Source organism: Centroberyx affinis, unplaced genomic scaffold (genome assembly GCF_046629955.1).
Source record: "Centroberyx affinis isolate AG114_WGS23_722 - 3 ecotype Tasmania unplaced genomic scaffold, CSIRO-AGI_Caff_v1 ptg000280l_1, whole genome shotgun sequence".
Lineage (NCBI taxonomy): Eukaryota > Metazoa > Chordata > Actinopteri > Beryciformes > Berycidae > Centroberyx > Centroberyx affinis.
The window spans coordinates 9,858-27,288 of NW_027278959.1; positions in this window are offsets into that span (position 1 = coordinate 9,858).

Below are 17,431 nucleotides of genomic sequence, written 5' to 3' on the forward strand. Positions count from 1 at the left end.
TCTCTAAGAAAAGTCATAGCACTTGATTCCCGTTCAAGGCGCACGTTTTGATGTATTTTGAGGGGTGTCGCGGCTACGCTGCGAGACTAGTTACATACCGAAGTTTTGCAAGGAAGAATAATAATATTAAGTATGAGCAATAATAAGAGTGTGCTCCTTTGCATTGCAAAGCAGGCACACTAATAAAAATAATAAGTATGAGCAATATTAAGAGTGTGCTCCTTTGCCTTGCAAAGCAGGCACACTAACTAGAAAATTTCAGGAAATTTTGAGTGTGCCTGCCGCTTGGTGCGCATCTCCATCCCTCGCACACACACAAACACAAACAGTATGACAGTATTAAACAGTATTAACTGTCCACCTAGCCAATCACGGGCAGGTGTGACAATTTCTGCCCAGAGACCGAGTCACTAGTTGCTATGGATACAGGCCCCCCTGTGGCGGGAAACTTTGAACTAATGTTTCATTAGCACTCACAATAAGCCAAGACTGTCCCCGAACAAATCCCTGTATCTCGAAAAGTAAAGCTCGCATCGAAAATGTTTTTTCACTTTGAGCGTCCCGAGACTTCACCGGCGACACTGATGTATGACATGTGTCTGTATGATTTAAACTAAAGGAGCTGTGATAAAATATAAATCACCTCCTTTTCTTCTTCTCACTCTGGGTTTGAGCGGTCAAATTACATTGAAGCGGATGGGAGTGTCGGACGGCACTCCCTGCCCTTTCGGGCGATTTATTCAAAAACCGTGGGTCCTATATCAATGGAAGTAACATTGGGTGAGAGAGGACAAAAATGCCTACAATTTGGTGTATAAATCTTGCTTGTAGAGTGGAAGCTGTGGGACTAAGATGATAATGTTTGGAAGATTTCTGATCAAACTTGAAGGCGTGGAGCTAGAGTGTGTGACGACATCACGTGCTCTAGGTCTGAACATTCCGCGCAATACACACCCATTATAAAATCTGAAACTGTCCAAAAGTCGCATAAAACGTAATCTGCGATTGCGTAAAAACCGTAGTAGCTATTGAAAAGTGTCTTTAGACCATCAGAGTTCACAGTCTTGTGACCCGTGTAAACTTTTAATCATGTTTCTGCGACAAAGTATGACCGAGTGGCGTGGCTCCAAAGAGGGGCCGATTTGATGAATTTGTGCGATTTTTTTTCCGATTCTCCATTCATTTCAATGGGCCGAAAATCGCACGTTTTCGCACTTCGTGCGAAAACTTTACGTACAATCTCTAAGAAAAGTCATAGCACTTGATTCCCGATCAAGGCGCACGTTTTGATGTATTTTGAGGGGTGTCGCAACAACGCCCCGAGACTAGTTACATACCGAAGTTTTGCAAGGAAGAATAATAATAATAACTAGAAAATTTCAGGAAATTTTGAGTGTGCCTGCTGCTTGGTGCGCATCTCGATCCCGCGCACACACACAAACACAAACAGCATGACAGTATTAAACAGTATTAAACAGTAACCTAACTGTCCACCTAGCCAATCACGGGCAGGTGTGACAATTTCTGCCTAGAGACCGAGTCACTAGTTGCTATGGATACAGGCCCCCCTGTGGCGGGAAACTTTGAACTAATGTTTCATTAGCACTCACAATAAGCCAAGACTGTCCCCGAACAAATCCCTGTATCTCGAAAAGTAAAGCTCGCATCGAAAATGTTTTTTCACTTTGAGCGTCCCAAGACTTCATCGGCGACACTGATGTATGACATGTGTCTGTATGATTTTAAAAAAGGAGCTGTGATGAAATATAAATCACCTTCTTTTCTTCTTCTCACTCTGGGTTTGAGCGGTCAAATTACATGGAAGCGGATGGGAGTGTCGGACGGCACTCCCTGCCCTTTTGGGCGATTTATTCAAAAACCGTGGGTCCTATTTCAATGGAAGTAACATTGGGTGAGAGAGGACAAAAATGCCTACAATTTGGTGTATAAAGCTTGCTTGTAGAGTGGAAGCTGTGGGACTAAGATGATAATGTTTGGAAGATTTCTGATCAAACTTGAAGGCGTGGAGCTAGAGTGTGTGACGACATCACGTGCTCTAGGTCTGAACATTCCGCGCAATACACACCCATTATAAAATCTGAAACTGTCCAAAAGTCGTATAAAACGTAATCTGCGATTGCGTAAAAACCGTAGTAGCTATTGAAAAGTGTCTTTAGACCAACAGAGTTCAAAGTCTTGTGACCCGTGTAAACTTTTAATCATGTTTCTGTGACAAAGTATGACCGAGTGGCGTGGCTCCAAAGAGGGGCCGATTTGATGAATTTGTGCGATTTTTTTCCGATTCTCCATTCATTTCAATGGGCCGAAAATCGCACGTTTTCGCACTTCGTGCGAAAACTTTACGTACAATCTCTAAGAAAAGTCATAGCACTTGATTCCCGTTCAAGGCGCACGTTTTGATGTATTTTGAGGGGTGTCGCAGCTACGCCCCGAGACTAGTTACACGCCGAAGTTTTGCAAGGAAGAATAATAAAAAGAAAAAAAATAATAATAATAATAATAAGTATGAGCAATATTAAGAGTGTGCTCCTTTGCCTTGCAAAGCAGGCACACTAATAATAATAACTAGAAAATTTCAGGAAATTTTGAGTGTGCCTGCTGCTTGGTGCGCATCTCCATCCCTCGCACACACACAAACACAAACAGTATGACAGTATTAAACAGTATTAAACAGTATTAACTGTCCACCTAGCCAATCACGGGCAGGTGTGAGAATTTCTGGCCAGAGACTGAGTCACTAGTTGCTATGGATACAGGCCCCCCTGTGGCGGGAAACTTTGAACTAATGTTTCATTAGCACTCACAATAAGCCAAGACTGTCCCCGAACAAATCCCTGTATCTCGAAAAGTAAAGCTCGCATCGAAAATGTTTTTTCACTTTGAGCGTCCCAAGACTTCACTGGCGACACTGATGTATGACATGTGTCTGTATGATTTAAACTAAAGGAGCTGTGATAAAATATAAATCACCTCCTTTTCTTCTTCTCACTCTGGGTTTGAGCGGTCAAATTACATGGAAGCGGATGGGAGTGTCGGACGGCACTCCCTGCCCTTTTGGGCGATTTATTCAAAAACCGTGGGTCCTATTTCAATGGAAGTAACATTGGGTGAGAGAGGACAAAAATGCCTACAATGTGGTGTATAAATCTTGCTTGTAGAGTGGAAGCTGTGGGACTAAGATGATAATGTTTGGAAGATTTCTGATCAAACTTGAAGGCGTGGAGCTAGAGTGTGTGACGACGTCGCGTGCTCTAGGTCTGAACATACCGCGCAATACACACCCATTATAAAATCTGAAACTGTCCAAAAGTCTTATAAAACGTAATCTGCGATTGCGTAAAAACCATAATAGCTATTGAAAAGTGTCTTTAGACCAACAGAGTTCAAAGTCTTGTGACCCGTGTAAACTTTTTATCATGTATCTGTGACAAAGTATGACCAAGTGGCGTGGTTCCAAAGAGGGGCCGCGACACTCTGCCCAGAGACTGAGTCACTAGTTGCTATGGATACAAGCCCCCCTGTGGCGGGAAACTTTGAACTAATGTTTCATTAGCACTCACAATAAGCCAAGACTGTCCCCGAACAAATCCCTGTATCTCGAAAAGTAAAGCTCGCATCGAAAATGTTTTTTCACTTTGAGCGTCCCAAGACTTCACTGGCGACACTGATGTATGACATGTGTCTGTATGATTTAAACTAAAGGAGCTGTGATAAAATATAAATCACCTTCTTTTCGTCTTCTCACTCTGGGTTTGAGCGGTCAAATTACATGGAAGCGGATGGGAGTGTCGGACGGCACTCCCTGCCCTTTTGGGCGATTTATTCAAAAACCGTGGGTCCTATTTCAGTGGAAGTAACATTGGGTGAGAGAGGACAAAAATGCCTACAATTTGGTGTATAAATCTTGCTTGTAGAGTGGAAGCTGTGGGACTAAGATGATAATGTTTGGAAGATTTCTGATCAAACTTGAAGGCGTGGAGCTAGAGTGTGTGACGACATCACGTGCTCTAGGTCTGAACATTCCGCGCAATACACACCCATTATAAAATCTGAAACTGTCCAAAAGTCGTATAAAACGTAATCTGCGATTGCGTAAAAACCGTAGTAGCTATTGAAAAGTGTCTTTAGACCAACAGAGTTCAAAGTCTTGTGACCTGTGTAAACTTTTAATCATGTTTCTGCGACAAAGTATGACCAAGTGGCGTGGCTCCAAAGAGGGGCCGGTTTGATGAATTTCTGCGATTTTTTTTCCGATTCTCCATTCATTTCAATGGGCCGAAAATCGCACGTTTTCGGACTTCGTGCGAAAACTTTACGTACAATCTCTAAGAAAAGTCATAGCACTTGATTCCCGTTCAAGGCGCACGTTTTGATGTATTTTGACTAGTGTCGCGGCTACGCCGCGACACTAGTTACATACCGAAGTTTTGCAAGGAAGAATAATAATAATAATAATAATAATAATAAGTATGAGCAATATTAAGAGTGTGCTCCTTTGCCTTGCAAAGCAGGCACACTAATAAGTATGAGCAATATTAAGAGTGTGCTCCTTTGCTTTGCAAAGCAGGCACACTAACTAGAAAATTTCAGGAAATTTTGAGTGTGCCTGCTGCTTGGTGCGCATCTCCATCCCTCGCACACACACAAACGCAAACAGTATGACAGTATTAAACAGTATTAAACAGTATTAACTGTCGACCTAGCCAATCACGGGCAGGTGTGAGAATTTCTGCCCAGAGACCGAGTCACTAGTTGCCATGGATACAGGCCCCCCTGTGGCGGGAAACTTTGAACTAATGTTTCATTAGCACTCACAATAAGCCAAGACTGTCCCCGAACAAATCCCTGTATCTCGAAAAGTAAAGCTCGCATCGAAAATGTTTTTTCACTTTGAGCGTCCCAAGACTTCACTGGCGACACTGATGTATGACATGTGTCTGTATGATTTAAACTAAAGGAGCTGTGATAAAATATAAATCACCTCCTTTTCTTCTTCTCACTCTGGGTTTGAGCGGTCAAATTACATGGAAGCGGATGGGAGTGTCGGGTGGCACTCCCTGCCCTTTCGGGCGATTTAATCAAAAACCGTAGGTCCTATTTCAATGGAAGTAACATTGGGTGAGAGAGGACAAAAATGCCTACAATTTGGTGTATAAAGCTTGCTTGTAGAGTGGAAGCTGTGGGACTAAGATGATAATGTTTGGAAGATTTCTGATCAAACTTGAAGGCATGGAGCTAGAGTGTGTGACGACATCACGTGCTCTAGGTCTGAACATTCCGCGCAATACACACCCATTATAAAATCTGAAACTGTCCAAAAGTCGTATAAAACGTAATCTGCGATTGCGTAAAAACCGTAGTAGCTATTGAAAAGTGTCTTTAGACCAACAGAGTTCAAAGTCTTGTGACCCGTGTAAACTTTTAATCATGTTTCTGCGACAAAGTATGACCGAGTGGCGTGGCTCCAAAGAGGGGCCGATTTGATGAATTTGTGCGATTTTTTTTCCGATTCTCCATTCATTTCAATGGGCCGAAAATCGCACGTTTTCACACTTCGTGCGAAAACTTTACGTACAATCTCTAAGAAAAGTCATAGCACTTGATTCCCGTTCAAGGCGCACGTTTTGATGTATTTTGAGGGGTGTCGCGGCTACGCTGCGAGACTAGTTACATACCGAAGTTTTGCAAGGAAGAATAATAATAACTAGAAAATTTCAGGAAATTTTGAGTGTGCCTGCTGCTTGGTGCGCATCTCGATCCCGCGCACACACACAAACACAAACAGCATGACAGTATTAAACAGTATTAAACAGTAACCTAACTGTCCACCTAGCCAATCACGGGCAGGTGTGACAATTTCTGCCTAGAGACCGAGTCACTAGTTGCTATGGATACAGGCCCCCCTGTGGCGGGAAACTTTGAACTAATGTTTCATTAGCACTCACAATAAGCCAAGACTGTCCCCGAACAAATCCCTGTATCTCGAAAAGTAAAGCTCGCATCGAAAATGTTTTTTCACTTTGAGCGTCCCAAGACTTCATCGGCGACACTGATGTATGACATGTGTCTGTATGATTTTAAAAAAAGGAGCTGTGATGAAATATAAATCACCTTCTTTTCTTCTTCTCACTCTGGGTTTGAGCGGTCAAATTACATGGAAGCGGATGGGAGTGTCGGACGGCACTCCCTGCCCTTTTGGGCGATTTATTCAAAAACCGTGGGTCCTATTTCAATGGAAGTAACATTGGGTGAGAGAGGACAAAAATGCCTACAATTTGGTGTATAAAGCTTGCTTGTAGAGTGGAAGCTGTGGGACTAAGATGATAATGTTTGGAAGATTTCTGATCAAACTTGAAGGCGTGGAGCTAGAGTGTGTGACGACATCACGTGCTCTAGGTCTGAACATTCCGCGCAATACACACCCATTATAAAATCTGAAACTGTCCAAAAGTCGTATAAAACGTAATCTGCGATTGCGTAAAAACCGTAGTAGCTATTGAAAAGTGTCTTTAGACCAACAGAGTTCAAAGTCTTGTGACCCGTGTAAACTTTTAATCATGTTTCTGTGACAAAGTATGACCGAGTGGCGTGGCTCCAAAGAGGGGCCGATTTGATGAATTTGTGCGATTTTTTTTCCGATTCTCCATTCATTTCAATGGGCCGAAAATCGCACGTTTTCGCACTTCGTGCGAAAACTTTACGTACAATCTCTAAGAAAAGTCATAGCACTTGATTCCCGTTCAAGGCGCACGTTTTGATGTATTTTGAGGGGTGTCGCAGCTACGCCCCGAGACTAGTTACACGCCGAAGTTTTGCAAGGAAGAATAATAAAAAGAAAAAAAATAATAATAATAATAATAAGTATGAGCAATATTAAGAGTGTGCTCCTTTGCCTTGCAAAGCAGGCACACTAATAATAATAACTAGAAAATTTCAGGAAATTTTGAGTGTGCCTGCTGCTTGGTGCGCATCTCCATCCCTCGCACACACACAAACACAAACAGTATGACAGTATTAAACAGTATTAAACAGTATTAACTGTCCACCTAGCCAATCACGGGCAGGTGTGAGAATTTCTGGCCAGAGACTGAGTCACTAGTTGCTATGGATACAGGCCCCCCTGTGGCGGGAAACTTTGAACTAATGTTTCATTAGCACTCACAATAAGCCAAGACTGTCCCCGAACAAATCCCTGTATCTCGAAAAGTAAAGCTCGCATCGAAAATGTTTTTTCACTTTGAGCGTCCCAAGACTTCACTGGCGACACTGATGTATGACATGTGTCTGTATGATTTAAACTAAAGGAGCTGTGATAAAATATAAATCACCTCCTTTTCTTCTTCTCACTCTGGGTTTGAGCGGTCAAATTACATGGAAGCGGATGGGAGTGTCGGACGGCACTCCCTGCCCTTTTGGGCGATTTATTCAAAAACCGTGGGTCCTATTTCAATGGAAGTAACATTGGGTGAGAGAGGACAAAAATGCCTACAATGTGGTGTATAAATCTTGCTTGTAGAGTGGAAGCTGTGGGACTAAGATGATAATGTTTGGAAGATTTCTGATCAAACTTGAAGGCGTGGAGCTAGAGTGTGTGACGACGTCGCGTGCTCTAGGTCTGAACATACCGCGCAATACACACCCATTATAAAATCTGAAACTGTCCAAAAGTCTTATAAAACGTAATCTGCGATTGCGTAAAAACCATAATAGCTATTGAAAAGTGTCTTTAGACCAACAGAGTTCAAAGTCTTGTGACCCGTGTAAACTTTTTATCATGTATCTGTGACAAAGTATGACCAAGTGGCGTGGTTCCAAAGAGGGGCCGCGACACTCTGCCCAGAGACTGAGTCACTAGTTGCTATGGATACAAGCCCCCCTGTGGCGGGAAACTTTGAACTAATGTTTCATTAGCACTCACAATAAGCCAAGACTGTCCCCGAACAAATCCCTGTATCTCGAAAAGTAAAGCTCGCATCGAAAATGTTTTTTCACTTTGAGCGTCCCAAGACTTCACTGGCGACACTGATGTATGACATGTGTCTGTATGATTTAAACTAAAGGAGCTGTGATAAAATATAAATCACCTTCTTTTCGTCTTCTCACTCTGGGTTTGAGCGGTCAAATTACATGGAAGCGGATGGGAGTGTCGGACGGCACTCCCTGCCCTTTTGGGCGATTTATTCAAAAACCGTGGGTCCTATTTCAGTGGAAGTAACATTGGGTGAGAGAGGACAAAAATGCCTACAATTTGGTGTATAAATCTTGCTTGTAGAGTGGAAGCTGTGGGACTAAGATGATAATGTTTGGAAGATTTCTGATCAAACTTGAAGGCGTGGAGCTAGAGTGTGTGACGACATCACGTGCTCTAGGTCTGAACATTCCGCGCAATACACACCCATTATAAAATCTGAAACTGTCCAAAAGTCGTATAAAACGTAATCTGCGATTGCGTAAAAACCGTAGTAGCTATTGAAAAGTGTCTTTAGACCAACAGAGTTCAAAGTCTTGTGACCTGTGTAAACTTTTAATCATGTTTCTGCGACAAAGTATGACCAAGTGGCGTGGCTCCAAAGAGGGGCCGGTTTGATGAATTTCTGCGATTTTTTTTCCGATTCTCCATTCATTTCAATGGGCCGAAAATCGCACGTTTTCGGACTTCGTGCGAAAACTTTACGTACAATCTCTAAGAAAAGTCATAGCACTTGATTCCCGTTCAAGGCGCACGTTTTGATGTATTTTGACTAGTGTCGCGGCTACGCCGCGACACTAGTTACATACCGAAGTTTTGCAAGGAAGAATAATAATAATAATAATAATAATAATAAGTATGAGCAATATTAAGAGTGTGCTCCTTTGCCTTGCAAAGCAGGCACACTAATAAAAATAATAAGTATGAGCAATATTAAGAGTGTGCTCCTTTGCCTTGCAAAGCAGGCACACTAACTAGAAAATTTCAGGAAATTTTGAGTGTGCCTGCTGCTTGGTGCGCATCTCCATCCCTCGCACACACACAAACACAAACAGTATGACAGTATTAAACAGTATTAACTGTCGACCTAGCCAATCACGGGCAGGTGTGACAATTTCTGCCCAGAGACCGAGTCACTAGTTGCTATGGATACAGGCCCCCCTGTGGCGGGAAACTTTGAACTAATGTTTCATTAGCACTCACAATAAGCCAAGACTGTCCCCGAACAAATCCCTGTATCTCGAAAAGTAAAGCTCACATCGAAAATGTTTTTTCACTTTGAGCGTCCCAAGACTTCACCGGCGACACTGATGTATGACATGTGTCTGTATGATTTAAACTAAAGGAGCTGTGATAAAATATAAATCACCTCCTTTTCTTCTTCTCACTCTGGGTTTGAGCGGTCAAATTACATTGAAGCGGATGGGAGTGTCGGACGGCACTCCCTGCCCTTTCGGGCGATTTATTCAAAAACCGTGGGTCCTATTTCAATGGAAGTAACATTGGGTGAGAGAGGACAAAAATGCCTACAATTTGGTGTATAAAGCTTGCTTGTAGAGTGGAAGCTGTGGGACTAAGATGATAATGTTTGGAAGATTTCTGATAAAATTTGAAGGCGTGGAGCTAGAGTGTGTGACGACATCACGTGCTCTAGGTCTGAACATTCCGCGCAATACACACCCATTATAAAATCTGAAACTGTCCAAAAGTCGTATAAAACGTAATCTGCGATTGCATAAAAACCGTAGTAGCTATTGAAAAGTGTCTTTAGACCAACAGAGTTCAAAGTCTTGTGACCCGTGTAAACTTTTAATCATGTTTCTGCGACAAAGTATGACCAAGTGGCGTGGCTCCAAAGAGGGGCCGATTTGATGAATTTGTGCGATTTTTTTTCCGATTCTCCATTCATTTCAATGGGCCGAAAATCGCACGTTTTCGCACTTCGTGCGAAAACTTTACGTACAATCTCTAAGAAAAGTCATAGCACTTGATTCCCGATCAAGGCGCACGTTTTGATGTATTTTGAGGGGTGTCGCAACTACGCCCCGAGACTAGTTACATACCGAAGTTTTGCAAGGAAGAATAATAATAATACTAGAAAATTTCAGGAAATTTTGAGTGTGCCTGCTGCTTGGTGCGCATCTCCATCCCTCGCACACACACAAACACAAACAGTATGACAGTATTAAACAGTATTAACTGTCGACCTAGCCAATCACGGGCAGGTGTGAGAATTTCTGCCCAGAGACCGAGTCACTAGTTGCTATGGATACAGGCCCCCCTGTGGCGGGAAACTTTGAACTAATGTTTCATTAGCACTCACAATAAGCCAAGACTGTCCCCGAACAAATCCCTGTATCTCGAAAAGTAAAGCTCGCATCGAAAATGTTTTTTCACTTTGAGCGTCCCAAGACTTCACCGGCGACACTGATGTATGACATGTGTCTGTATGATTTAAACTAAAGGAGCTGTGATAAAATATAAATCACCTCCTTTTCTTCTTCTCACTCTGGGTTTGAGCGGTCAAATTACATTGAAGCGGATGGGAGTGTCGGACAGCACTCCCTGCCCTTTTGGGCGATTTATTCAAAAACCGTGGGTCCTATTTCAATAGAAGTAACATTGGGTGAGAGAGGACAAAAATGCCTACAATTTGGTGTATAAATCTTGCTTGTAGAGTGGAAGCTGTGGGACTAAGATGATAATGTTTGGAAGATTTCTGATCAAACTTGAAGGCGTGGAGCTAGAGTGTGTGACGACATCACGTGCTCTAGGTCTGAACATTCCGCGCAATACACACCCATTATAAAATCTGAAACTGTCCAAAAGTCGTATAAAACGTAAACTGCGATTGCGTAAAAACCATAGTAGTTATTGAAAAGTGTCTTTAGACCAACAGAGTTCAAAGTCTTGTGACCCGTGTAAACTTTTAATCATGTTTCTGCGACAAAGTATGACCAAGTGGCGTGGCTCCAAAGAGGGGCCGGTTTGATACATGTCTGCGATTTTTTTTCCGATTCTCCATTCATTTCAATGGGCCGAAAATCGCACGTTTTCGCACTTCGTGCGAAAACTTTACGTACAATCTCTAAGAAAAGTCATAGCACTTGATTCCCGTTCAAGGCGCACGTTTTGATGTATTTTGAGGGGTGTCGCAACAACGCCCCGAGACTAGTTACGCGCCAAAGTTTTGCAAGGAAGAATAATAAAAAGAAAAAAAAAAATAATAATAATAATAAGTATGAGCAATATTAAGAGTGTGCTCCTTTGCCTTGCAAAGCAGGCACACTAACTAGAAAATTTCAGGAAATTTTGAGTGTGCCTGCTGCTTGGTGCGCATCTCCATCCCTCGCACACACACAAACACAAACAGTATGACAGTATTAAACAGTATTAAACAGTATTAACTGTCCACCTAGCCAATCACGGGCAGGTGTGAGAATTTCTGGCCAGAGACTGAGTCACTAGTTGCTATGGATACAGGCCCCCCTGTGGCGGGAAACTTTGAACTAATGTTTCATTAGCACTCACAATAAGCCAAGACTGTCCCCGAACAAATCCCTGTATCTCGAAAAGTAAAGCTCGCATCGAAAATGTTTTTTCACTTTGAGCGTCCCAAGACTTCACTGGCGACACTGATGTATGACATGTGTCTGTATGATTTAAACTAAAGGAGCTGTGATAAAATATAAATCACCTCCTTTTCTTCTTCTCACTCTGGGTTTGAGCGGTCAAATTACATGGAAGCGGATGGGAGTGTCGGACGGCACTCCCTGCCCTTTTGGGCGATTTATTCAAAAACCGTGGGTCCTATTTCAATGGAAGTAACATTGGGTGAGAGAGGACAAAAATGCCTACAATGTGGTGTATAAATCTTGCTTGTAGAGTGGAAGCTGTGGGACTAAGATGATAATGTTTGGAAGATTTCTGATCAAACTTGAAGGCGTGGAGCTAGAGTGTGTGACGACGTCGCGTGCTCTAGGTCTGAACATACCGCGCAATACACACCCATTATAAAATCTGAAACTGTCCAAAAGTCTTATAAAACGTAATCTGCGATTGCGTAAAAACCATAATAGCTATTGAAAAGTGTCTTTAGACCAACAGAGTTCAAAGTCTTGTGACCCGTGTAAACTTTTTATCATGTATCTGTGACAAAGTATGACCAAGTGGCGTGGTTCCAAAGAGGGGCCGCGACACTCTGCCCAGAGACTGAGTCACTAGTTGCTATGGATACAAGCCCCCCTGTGGCGGGAAACTTTGAACTAATGTTTCATTAGCACTCACAATAAGCCAAGACTGTCCCCGAACAAATCCCTGTATCTCGAAAAGTAAAGCTCGCATCGAAAATGTTTTTTCACTTTGAGCGTCCCAAGACTTCACTGGCGACACTGATGTATGACATGTGTCTGTATGATTTAAACTAAAGGAGCTGTGATAAAATATAAATCACCTTCTTTTCGTCTTCTCACTCTGGGTTTGAGCGGTCAAATTACATGGAAGCGGATGGGAGTGTCGGACGGCACTCCCTGCCCTTTTGGGCGATTTATTCAAAAACCGTGGGTCCTATTTCAGTGGAAGTAACATTGGGTGAGAGAGGACAAAAATGCCTACAATTTGGTGTATAAATCTTGCTTGTAGAGTGGAAGCTGTGGGACTAAGATGATAATGTTTGGAAGATTTCTGATCAAACTTGAAGGCGTGGAGCTAGAGTGTGTGACGACATCACGTGCTCTAGGTCTGAACATTCCGCGCAATACACACCCATTATAAAATCTGAAACTGTCCAAAAGTCGTATAAAACGTAATCTGCGATTGCGTAAAAACCGTAGTAGCTATTGAAAAGTGTCTTTAGACCAACAGAGTTCAAAGTCTTGTGACCTGTGTAAACTTTTAATCATGTTTCTGCGACAAAGTATGACCAAGTGGCGTGGCTCCAAAGAGGGGCCGGTTTGATGAATTTCTGCGATTTTTTTTCCGATTCTCCATTCATTTCAATGGGCCGAAAATCGCACGTTTTCGGACTTCGTGCGAAAACTTTACGTACAATCTCTAAGAAAAGTCATAGCACTTGATTCCCGTTCAAGGCGCACGTTTTGATGTATTTTGACTAGTGTCGCGGCTACGCCGCGACACTAGTTACATACCGAAGTTTTGCAAGGAAGAATAATAATAATAACTAGAAAATTTCAGGAAATTTTGAGTGTGCCTGCTGCTTGGTGCGCATCTCCATCCCTCGCACACACACAAACACAAACAGTATGACAGTATTAAACAGTATTAACTGTCGACCTAGCCAATCACGGGCAGGTGTGACAATTTCTGCCCAGAGACCGAGTCACTAGTTGCTACGGATACAGGCCCCCCTGTGGCGGGAAACTTTGAACTAATGTTTCATTAGCACTCACAATAAGCCAAGACTGTCCCCGAACAAATCCCTGTATCTCGAAAAGTAAAGCTCGCATCGAAAATGTTTTTTCACTTTGAGCGTCCCAAGACTTCACTGGCGACACTGATGTATGACATGTGTCTGTATGATTTAAACTAAAGGAGCTGTGATAAAATATAAATCACCTTCTTTTCGTCTTCTCACTCTGGGTTTGAGCGGTCAAATTACATGGAAGCGGATGGGAGTGTCGGACGGCACTCCCTGCCCTTTTGGGCGATTTATTCAAAAACCGTGGGTCCTATTTCAGTGGAAGTAACATTGGGTGAGAGAGGACAAAAATGCCTACAATTTGGTGTATAAATCTTGCTTGTAGAGTGGAAGCTGTGGGACTAAGATGATAATGTTTGGAAGATTTCTGATCAAACTTGAAGGCGCGGAGCTAGAGTGTGTGACGACGTCACGTGCTCTAGGTCTGAACATTCCGCGCAATACACACCCATTATAAAATCTGAAACTGTCCAAAAGTCGTATAAAACGTAATCTGCGATTGCGTAAAAACCGTAGTAGCTATTGAAAAGTGTCTTTAGACCAACAGAGTTCAAAGTCTTGTGACCCGTGTAAACTTTTAATCATGTTTCTGCGACAAAGTATGACCGAGTGGCGTGGCTCCAAAGAGGGGCCGATTTGATGAATTTGTGCGTTTTTTTTTCCGATTCTCCATTCATTTCAATGGGCCGAAAATCGCACGTTTTCGCACTTCGTGCGAAAACTTTACGTACAATCTCTAAGAAAAGTCATAGCACTTGATTCCCGTTCAAGGCGCACGTTTTGATGTATTTTGAGGGGTGTCGCAACAACCCCCCGAGACTAGTTACGCGCCGAAGTTTTGCAAGGAAGAATAATAAAAAGAAAAATAATAAAAATAATAATAAGTATGAGCAATAATAAGAATGTGCTCCTTTGCTTTGCAAAGCAGGCACACTAATAATAATAATAATAAGTATGAGCAATATTAAGAGTGTGCTCCTTTGCCTTGCAAAGCAGGCACACTAATTAAGTATGAGCAATAATAAGAGTGTGCTCCTTTGCCTTGCAAAGCAGGCACACTAATAATAATAATAATAAGTATGAGCAATAATAAGAGTGTGCTCCTTTGCCTTGCAAAGCAGGCACACTAACTAGAAAATTTCAGGAAATTTTGAGTGTGCCTGCTGCTTGGTGCGCATCTCCATCCCTCGCACACACACAAACACAAACAGTATGACAGTATTAAACAGTATTAAACAGTATTAAACAGTATTAACTGTCCACCTAGCCAATCACGGGCAGCTGTGACAATTTCCGCCAAGAGACTGAGTCACTAGTTGCTATGGATACAGGCCCCCCTGTGGCGGGAAACTTTGAACTAATGTTTCATTAGCACTCACAATAAGCCAAGACTGTCCCCGAACAAATCCCTGTATCTCGAAAAGTAAAGCTCACATTGGAAAAATTTTTTCACTTTGAGCGTCCCGAGACTTCACTGGCGACACTGATGTATGACATGTGTCTGTATGATTTAAACTAAAGGAGCTGTGATAAAATATAAATCACCTCCTTTTCTTCTTCTCACTCTGGGTTTGAGCGGTCAAATTGCATGGAAGCGGATGGGAGTGTTGGATGGCACTCCCTGCCCTTTCGGGCGATTTATTCAAAAACCGTGGGTCCTATTTCAATGGAAGTAACATTGGGTGAGAGAGGACAAAAATGCCTACAATTTGGTGTATAAAGCTTGCTTGTAGAGTGGAAGCTGTGGGACTAAGATGATAATGTTTGGAAGATTTCTGATCAAACTTGAAGGCGTGGAGCTAGAGTGTGTGACGACATCACGTGCTCTAGGTCTGAACATTCCGCGCAATACACACCCATTATAAAATCTGAAACTGTCCAAAAGTCGTATAAAACGTAATCTGCGATTGCGTAAAAACCGTAGTAGCTATTGAAAAGTGTCTTTAGACCAACAGAGTTCAAAGTCTTGTGACTCGTGTAAACTTTTAATCATGTTTCTGCGACAAAGTATGACCAAGTGGCGTGGCTCCAAAGAGGGGCCGATTTGATGAATTTGTGCGATTTTTTTTCCGATTCTCCATTCATTTCAATGGGCCGAAAATCGCACGTTTTCGCACTTCGTGCGAAAACTTTACGTACAATCTCTAAGAAAAGTCATAGCACTTGATTCCCGTTCAAGGCGCACGTTTTGATGTATTTTGAGGGGTGTCGCAACTACGCCCCGAGACTAGTTACACGCCGAAGTTTTGCAAGGAAGAATAAAAAGAAAAATAATAATAACTAGAAAATTTCAGGAAATTTTGAGTGTGCCTGCTGCTTGGTGCGCATCTCCATCCGTCACACACACACAAACACAAACAGCATGACAGTATTAAACAGTATTAAACAGTAACCTAACTGTCCACCTAGCCAATCACGGGCAGGTGTGACAATTTCTGCCTAGAGACCGAGTCACTAGTTGCTATGGATACAGGCCCCCCTGTGGCGGGAAACTTTGAACTAATGTTTCATTAGCACTCACAATAAGCCAAGACTGTCCCCGAACAAATCCCTGTATCTCGAAAAGTAAAGCTCACATCGGAATTTTTTTTTCACTTTGAGCGTCCCGAGACTTCACTGGCGACACTGATGTATGACATGTGTCTGTATGATTTAAATTAAAGGAGCTGTGATAAAATATAAATCACCTCCTTTTCTTCTTCTCACTCTGGGTTTGAGCGGTCAAATTGCATGGAAGCGGATGGGAGTGTTGGATGGCACTCCCTGCCCTTTCGGGCGATTTATTAAAAAACCGTGGGTCCTTTTTCAATGGAAGTAACGTTGGGTGAGAGAGGACAAAAATGCCTACAATTTGGTGTATAAAGCTTGCTTGTAGAGTGGAAACTGTGGGACTAAGATGATAATGTTTGGAAGATTTCTGATCAAACTTGAAGGCGTGGAGCTAGAGTGTGTGACGACATCACGTGCTCTAGGTCTGAACATTCCGCGCAATACACACCCATTATAAAATCTGAAACTGTCCAAAAGTCTTATAAAACGTAAACTGCGATTGCGTAAAAACCGTAGTAGCTATTGAAAAGTTTCTTCAGACCAACAGAGTTCAAAGTCTTGTGACCCGTGTAAACTTTGAATCATGTTTCTGCGACAAAGTATGACCGAGTGGCGTGGCTCCAAAGAGGGGCCGATTTGATGAATTTGTGCGATTTTTTTTCCGATTCTCCATTCATTTCAATGGGCCGAAAATCGCACGTTTTCGCACTTCGTGCGAAAACTTTACGTACAATCTCTAAGAAAAGTCATAGCACTTGATTCCCGTTCAAGGCGCACGTTTTGATGTATTTTGAGGGGTGTCGCAACTACGCCCCGAGACTAGTTACACGCCGAAGTTTTGCAAGGAAGAATAAAAAGAAAAATAATAATAACTAGAAAATTTCAGGAAATTTTGAGTGTGCCTGCTGCTTGGTGTGCATCTCCATCCCTCGCACACACACAAACACAAACAGTATGACAGTATTAAACAGTATTAAACAGTATTAACTGTCGACCTAGCCAATCACGGGCAGGTGTGAGAATTTCTGCCCAGAGACCGAGTCACTAGTTGCTATGGATACAGGCCCCCCTGTGGCGGGAAACTTTGAACTAATGTTTCATTAGCACTCACAATAAGCCAAGACTGTCCCCGAACAAATCCCTGTATCTCGAAAAGTAAAGCTCGCATCGAAAATGTTTTTTCACTTTGAGCGTCCCAAGACTTCACCGGCGACACTGATGTATGACATGTGTCTGTATGATTTAAACTAAAGGAGCTGTGATAAAATATAAATCACCTTCTTTTCTTCTTCTCACTCTGGGTTTGAGCGGTCAAATTACATGGAAGCGGATGGGAGTGTCGGACAGCACTCCCTGCCCTTTTGGGCGATTTATTCAAAAACCGTGGGTCCTATTTCAATGGAAGTAACATTGGGTGAGAGAGGACAAAAATGCCTACAATTTGGTGTATAAAT